The following is an 8,306-nucleotide window of genomic DNA, read 5'->3' on the forward strand; positions in this document are numbered from 1 at the left end:
ACTTGAACAAATTCCAGTCCAAATCACTGGAATGTTTCTTTGTGGGCTATTCATCTCATTCAAAAGCTTATAGAGTCTATGTGAAAGAGCACATGGTGGTCATTGAATCATCTGACATCATCTTCAATGAAAACCAGTTCAACAATACTGATGGTCCAAAATGGCTATTTGATCTTGATCTAAACAAACTATGGACCTCAGTTGCTCCTGAAGCAAATGGTTTTGACTTTGGTAGAAATATCCAAGAAGAAGATGAAGTAGAGATAGTTGGACAAGAGGCTGCAGTTGAAATCACAAATGAAGGTCCAAGCGGTATTGAAAGTGAGCCCATCCGAAGTCAACAACCCTCTCAGACTGAAGAAATGTCTCAGCTACATACCCTGTTTGACTCATTGCAGCTAGGAGGAAATGAGGCATCTACACCAGGACTCAATCATGTTCAAACCTCTGCTGAAAATCGAAACAGATTTGAAGAAAGGAGGATTATTTGCTGATCACATAGAGTTGAAATTTGATGGCATCGGTCTAAGGGGGAGATTGTTGGGACTTATATTTTAGACCGACGCATCAAATTATTATTATTGTGGGTGAAAAATAATTAATATTTTTGGTCTCAACCAAGGGTGGATGGCTTGAAGACCAAGATATGCTAGACTAGTATAAATAGATGTATTTGTTAATTTGTCTAGTAATGAGTGTATTTTGTATTTTGTGAGATCTAGGGTTTTATCCCTATGAGAGAGCCGCCGCCTCCGGGATGAGCTCTCCCGGAGGTGGCTGATCTTTATTGTATGTATTAGTGCTTTGTATGACAATTTTTGACTAATGAAATCATACTACCACTTCTTTATTTGTGATTCGATTACATGTCCATATACCATTCAAGAGTGAATACGATTCGATCTTTACTCAGATCCGAGCTCCACCGTTAATAACGACCATTATTCACGCTTCCGCACCGAGGCTCGGTTCTATCACTTGTTCCAATCTAGGGGGAGATTGTTGAGTCAGATTTTTGATAAGGAAGATTGGAATCTTCTCATTCTCCTCAGAAAATGGCTAAGTATGAACTTCGAGCAAGCTTAGACGATCGAGCATGGTTTTACTACTTCGAGCAAGGTCTTCTGAACCTTAAATGGTTAATTCTTCTAAGTGTTAAGGCATCGAGCAAGCTACACTTCAACGAGCAAGAGTATTCTTCTATCGAGCATGGATTGCCAATCGAGCAAACAGCTTGATCATACAAGTTTTAACAAAGTGTTACGAGCACAGGATGATCGAGCACATGGGGACAAGCATGGATGCAATAAGAAGATGTCACGTGATCAATGCAAGGACTTCGAGCACAGTTCAGTTCCCGAGCAAGATTTACATCCGAGCATGCTAAAGATTGCTGAATAAGTATAACTAAAGACATCAAGAAGAATGAGCTTGCTCGATGGACTAGTCCGAGTAAAGCATGGACAAGTCAAGAAGAACGAAGCTTACTGGAGGAGAATATATTCTCCGAAAGAGAATATATTCTAAGTAAAATGTGCTCGAAGACACTCATCGAGCATACCTAGCATAGTGAGCTTACTCGAGCAAGATTGTTATCTTGCTCGAGGACTCAACACTTGTATTATTTTGTATTTCATTATGTAATGATTAGGAACTTCTAGAAGGAATGTCATGGTCTATAAATAGAGGTCCTAGGATACCTTTTAGGATAAAGGATTTCCAGACGGAATACAGGCTGGCACGCACTGAATACGAAAAACATTAAAAAGAATATTCCTTTTGTTTTTTCGTACAATCACCGCCGCCGTCATACATGAAACCCTAAGCATTCCTTTCACTGTTGTATTAAATGATATATTAAATGCAGTGAATCTTTTTCTTGAAATCGTTCTTACTGATCATTCATTTACTTTTCGTGTCTGTTATCCTTTCACTCCTTTGTTCCCACTTGTTGGATATCCTGATTCTGCCGGGATATTCATTAGGCCTTTGGGTTAGCAGAGTCGGTGTGTTCTTGTCAACCTTTAGAGGTTTCACCCGATTCATGGTCCTGACATAAAAGATACTTGAATGAAGAAAAAGGCAGTTCAGATGATGAAGAGAAGAGATCAGTGCTAGAAAGAGACTGAAACAAGTCTTGAAGATCAAGGATGATGCAAAGGTATCAAGCAAATATGCAAATAACAGAAGGTCAAATGACAAAGGAAAAGAAAAGATTAAACTTGGTGTTCTCAATGGGGATGAGAAATTTTTGATGAAGCAGGGTTATGAACCAAGAGGGTTTCAATGGAAGACTAAGAAGGGGTTGACTGAAAAGAATGACTATGTGATTGAGCAAGCTGAATAATTAATCAAGTCACAAGTTGTGAAAGCTGGGTTAGAATCAGACTTAGAAGAAGAATGTGAAGCTGTGTATGAAGACCCACTTCCAGTTCTAGTTCCAACTCCTGATGAATCTTCACCTGATGCTGAATTACAAACTGATGCAGTTTGTGACTCAGAATCCAACTAATTCTATTTTGTATGTATGTGTAGGAACAGTCCTTGAACGGTAATGATTTATGGTATATGGACAGTGGATGTTCCAGGCACATGACCTGTGACAAGAGTGCTCTCATCAACTATGAAAGAAAAGATGAAGCGCCCGTTGCTTTTTGGAGTGATGAAAATGGAGGGAAGATTGTTGGAAGAGGAACACTCACCAATGGCAAGTTATCCTTTGAGAATGTGTTGCATGTTGAAGGACTATAATACAATCTACTCAGCATATCTCAAGTTTGTGACAAAGGGTACAAGGTGGCCTTCAATGATAAACACTGCCTGATTTTGAAGCTTGATTTTGTGATTCCAAATGAGATGATAATGATGATGGCTCCAAGAAATGGCAACCTCTATGAGCTAAGAATGAACACTGATACATCTAGAGGTGGTTCATGCTTTGTTTCCAAAGTAACTGAAAATAAGACCAAACTATGGCATAGGAAGATGTGTCATGTCAACTTGAAGAATATGAACAAGCTAGTGAAAGGTGAACATGTTGTTGGCCTTCCCACAAGAGAATTCAAGCTGGAAGAAAAATGCACGTCTTGCCTCAAAGGGAAACAACATAAATCCTCACATGGGTATACTTTCTAGGCAGCAAAGATGAAACCCCAGAATTGATCTGAACCTATGTGTTAAAGATGGAAAATCAGCTTGAGAGGAAGGTTAAAGTCATTAGAAGTGACAATGGAATAGAATTCAAGAATGGAACAATGGAAGAATTCTGCACTTCTAAGGGGATATTTTAACAATACAGTGCACCTAGGACTCCTGAACATAATGGTGTTGCAGAAAGAAGAAACAGAACATTGATTGAAGCTGCAAGGACCATGATTGCTGATGCAAATTTGCCAGTCACTTTTTGGGCAGAAGCAATCAACACTGCATGTTATGTGCAGAACAGGGTTCTACTAAACAAGGCTCAAAACAAGACTCCATATGAGGTTATCTTCAAAAGAAAGCCCTATGTGAAGTTCTTAAAGCCTTTTGGATGCAAATGCTCACTATTGAATACAAAGGATTATCTGAATAAATTCCAGTCAAAATCTCTGGAATGTTTCTTTGTGGGATACTCATCTCATTCAAAAGCTTACAGAGTCTATGTGAAGGAGCACATGGTGGTTATTGACTCTTCAGATATAATATTCAATGAAAACCACTTTAACAATGTTAAAGGTCCCAAATGGCTTCTTGACTTAGAGAAGATGATCAAATCTTTCAAAATTTATAATGAAGATATGGATGATAGCATGTACAGAACCAGCTTTGAAGACAAAGGAAAACAAAAACAAGTTGATCTGGACAAGCTAATCTGTTGCTCCTAATCCAAATGGATTTAACTTTGAAAGAAGCAACCAACAAACTGCTGTTGAGATGAATGATCAAGATGCTGCAGTTAAAGTTTCTAATGAAGGTCCAAGTGATGTGGAGAGTGAACCCATTCAAATTCAACAACCAGGTCAGCCTGAAGGGACAAATCAATTTGAAGATAGGTTTCAGTCTTTGTTTGACTCTACAAATTAGGTCAAATGAAGCATCATCATTAGAGATTAATCAAATTCAAGCAGCTGATGAAGCTCACGAGAGAATTGAAAGTGAATCTGCTGAGTTAAATATGACCAATCTTGAGACAAACGTGTCTGCACAACAATTTGTGCAGACTACCACTGTTGAAAGAAATCACCCTTGTCACACCCCGACCAATGAAGGCGGAAACGTTGAGGCGCCACATGATTGTTCATTGCACAATGACACTATAAAGTGACAATATTTAAACAACTCATTTAAATCCATATGATCATAAATAACACAACAATTGTTCATACAAAATGCCAAATAGATAGATAAACAAATAACTTGTTCTTTCATTTTCTAATATCCTAAAGCCAAGATGATAAGTTTCTTCAAGTAATCCAATCAATCTTACATCAAACCTATACCATTGCATAAAATAGAGTTTGTCAACACAAAGGCTGGTGAGCAATTTTCATAGTTTTGGACAATAAGTATATAGTATGAAATCCACAACTAGTGTATGAAAACAATAAATAATAGCAACAATTTAGATAATAAAACTGCCAATAAGAATACATTGACGAACCGTCAATAAAAATGCATTGACGACAATAATGAAATCGTCAATAAGAATACATTGACGACACCTTTCTATATGGGGATATTATATATACTCGGAATTAACGTATGATCATACTTTGATGAGGCTACCCGCCTTAGCATTCAAGAATTTGCACATAATTATGTAAAGCATATAACACCAAATCGATCATTTATTTAAGTAAACATATACAATAAGTGTTATGGTTTAAGACTCAAGTATAAATCATTTGAATTTGAATAAGTATGCAATGCCACCCCCAAAACGAAAGATGGAAAACGGGGGATGAAAAATTACTCACATTAACAAGTAATTGAAAGATAGTGTCATGAATAATCAGAGAGATCGGTTTAAGGAGCAGGACCTATATTAAACGGGTCTTGTGTTAGTAGGTAGTCTTGGAAGGGTTTAAAATAAAATACATGACAAATAAAGTAAATAAATAAAATTTAGGGTTTAAAATGTAAATATTTGAGAAATTAAATAAACGAGTTTTGTAAAATAAGTTTACTTGAAACCGGGTCTCGGTATTCTATTCATTAGTTTTTTTTACTCAACCTATGTTAAGTAATAATGTGGGTTAAAATGCAATATTGCAAAACCCTTGGTTATAAGAATACCAAAACGAGGTTTAAACGAGTGTTCAGGTTTTTCGGTTCGAGACTTGATAATTGACCAAGCTCAAAGTTAACTTCCCAAAATAATAAATGTTATGAGATAACTCAATAAAATCAAAATAGACTTAACCAAGTATGTTGTTCTATTGTGAAGAACCTTAACGTTCGTTAAGCAAGTATACGATTTTACCGGTCCGAACTTGTTATAAGATCAAGTTGGTTACCGGCATGCCAAGTATGTTTAGAAATTGACTAAAATTGTTTTAAAATATAATCTTGAAGAAAAATATGAGTTTTGGTGGCTAAAAACACACTTGTGTGTCTTAAGCGAGTGAACTCGGTTTAGTTCGGCTTTTGGTTCGGTCCTTGACTCGGAATAAGACCAAGGGTGGTTACCACATACCCAATTACCATGGAACTTGTAAAATAACTTATAAATAATAATACTCAAGTTTTACATTTAAAGAGTTAACAATAAAGCTTTTAAACGAAAGTTTGGTTTTTGGTTCGGTTCTCAACTCGGGATGAAATCGAGGCTAGTCCCCACATACCCAATACCATGTAACTTGACAAATATGAACAATAAACTAAAATATGCAGAAGTTAAGCAAGTATAACAAGTTATTTGGTTAGATTTGTTAAATATATAAACAAGGACTACAAAGTCCTCCATGTAACCTTGCCTTACTAGCCTGACATTTCAACCGGCCGAGACCGGATAAATGAAAGACGAAGGTAAACAAGGAGTGGATATTATATATATGTTGTATATGTTGTAACATCAAGCTTTAAGTATCGAGAATTTAGTTAAAATGAAAGACGAAGGTAAACAAGGAGTGGATATTATATATATGTTGTATATGTTGTAACATCAAGCTTTAAGTATCGAGAATTTAGTTAAAATGAAAGATTAGCTTAGTATGACCTTGAGAGTCAAACTATGAAGAACAACCTTAGAATTCAAGAATTTGAGAGAGAAATGAGGAAATGAGCAAGCACAAATGAAGAAGATGGGTGTGTATATATAGGGTAAGTTTAATGGATCTTTCATGAAGGGTGTTGCATGAAAATGGGTTGGTTATAGACCCAAGAAAGCACAAACTACAAATGGGTTTTTCAAGTCTCCATTTTGGTAGTTTTAGTCCTTGGAGTTCGTTTTGGGCGTTCTCGGGGCATTTTTAAGAACCGAAAAGGGTGTTTTTGTTTTACATCCGACAACTATAAAACAAATACGTAACATAAAATTCATCATTTTGATAATATCGAAAGGTTCGGGATACAAAACAGGTCGGGTTTCCATTAAGAATACAAGTATAAAATAACCCGAAATTGACAAATGTCACAGTATCCCCTACTTTAGGAAATTTCGTCCCGAAATTAAGATGATGTAAACAAATGTGGATATTTCTCCTTCATCGAGTCTTCTCGTTCCCATGTAAACTCCGCGCCACGCCGTGATTCCCATCGAACTTTAACTAACTTGATGCGACTTCGCTTGGTTTTCTTTTCGTTGCGGTCCATGATTTCAATGGGTCGTTTAACCATGATCATTGATTCATTGACATGTACTTCATCGAGAGGTATATGGAGATTACCTTCGGCTAAGCACTTCTTGAGATTTGAAACATGAAAAGTCGGATGAACACCGGTGAGTTCTTCCGGTAGTTCGAGTCGGTAGGCTACTTTTCCGACTCGCTCAAGAATCTTGAATGGGCCTACAAAACGGGGAGCTAGTTTTCCTTTCTTTCCAAAACGGACAACTCCTTTCCAAGGGGATACCTTGAGAAGGACAAGATCGTCGACATTGAATTCGATCGGTTTTCGCTGTTTGTCGGCGTAGCTCTTTTGTCGACGTCTAGCGGCAAGTAGATTCTTGCCGATTTGGTCGATACGGTCGGTGGCTTCTTGGACCATTTCGGGTCCGGTAATTTGAGCTTCACCGATTTCGTTCCAACTAATCGGGGAACGACATTTTAGACCGTAGAGAGCTTCGAAAGGAGGCATACCGATGCTAGAATGGAAACTGTTATTGTAAGAGAATTCAATGTAAGGAATGTGAGAATCCCAATTCCCACCGAAATCGAGTACACACGCAAGAAGCATTTCCTCAAGTGTTTGAATCGTACGTTCGGATTGTCCATCCGTTTGAGGATGATAAGCAGTGCTAAGATCAATACGAGTTTCCAAGGTTTCTTGAAGTGATCGCTAAAAGTGAGATGTGAATCGAGCATCGCGATCGAAGATGACAGTCAAAGGTAAACCATGGCGACACACGATTTCGTGAACGTAGATTTGGGCAAGTTACTCAACGGAGTATTTTTCTCGAATTGGAATTAAGTGAGCGGACTTGGTTAATCGGTCAATAATCACCCAAATGCAATCGTTGCCTTTTTGAGTAGTTTCATTATCAAGTCCATAGCAATGTCTTCCCATTTCCATATGGGAATCGGTGGTTGCTCGAGTAACCCAAAGGGTTTTTGATGTTCGGCTTTGACTTTAGAGCAAGCAAGACATTTTGCTACGTCTTTCTTCATGCCCGGCCACCAAAAGGTAGAACGAAGATCGAAATACATTTTATCCGCGCCGGGATGAACAAAATATCGAGAATTGTGAGCTTCGTCGAGTATGCAAGTACGAAGGTCATCGCAATCGGGAACCCATATATGATTGAAATAATACAATAAGCCATCGGGTTTTGCTTCGAGTTGAAGCCTGGCTCCACATGACATTTCGTCGTACATGTTGCCTTCATCAACGGAGGTACGCTGGGATTGATAGATTTTGGCTTGGAGATCGGTTTGAATGGTGATGCTAAGAAGCAAGACGGATTTGACGTTAACCTTTCGACTAAGGGCATCGGCCACGACATTCACTTTTCCAGGATGGTAGCGAATCTCGTAATCATAGTCACTAAGTAACTCAGCCCATCGTCGTTGTCTCATGTTGAGATCTTTTTGTCAAAAATGTGTTGAAGGCTTTTGTGATCGGTAAAAACCACACATTTCGTTCTGTAAAGGTAATGTCTCCAAATT

Source organism: Bidens hawaiensis, unplaced genomic scaffold (assembly GCF_021521415.1).
Source record: "Bidens hawaiensis isolate Kalapana, Puna unplaced genomic scaffold, B.hawaiensis_p1.1 tig00040060_1, whole genome shotgun sequence".
Classification (NCBI taxonomy): Eukaryota; Viridiplantae; Streptophyta; class Magnoliopsida; order Asterales; family Asteraceae; genus Bidens; species Bidens hawaiensis.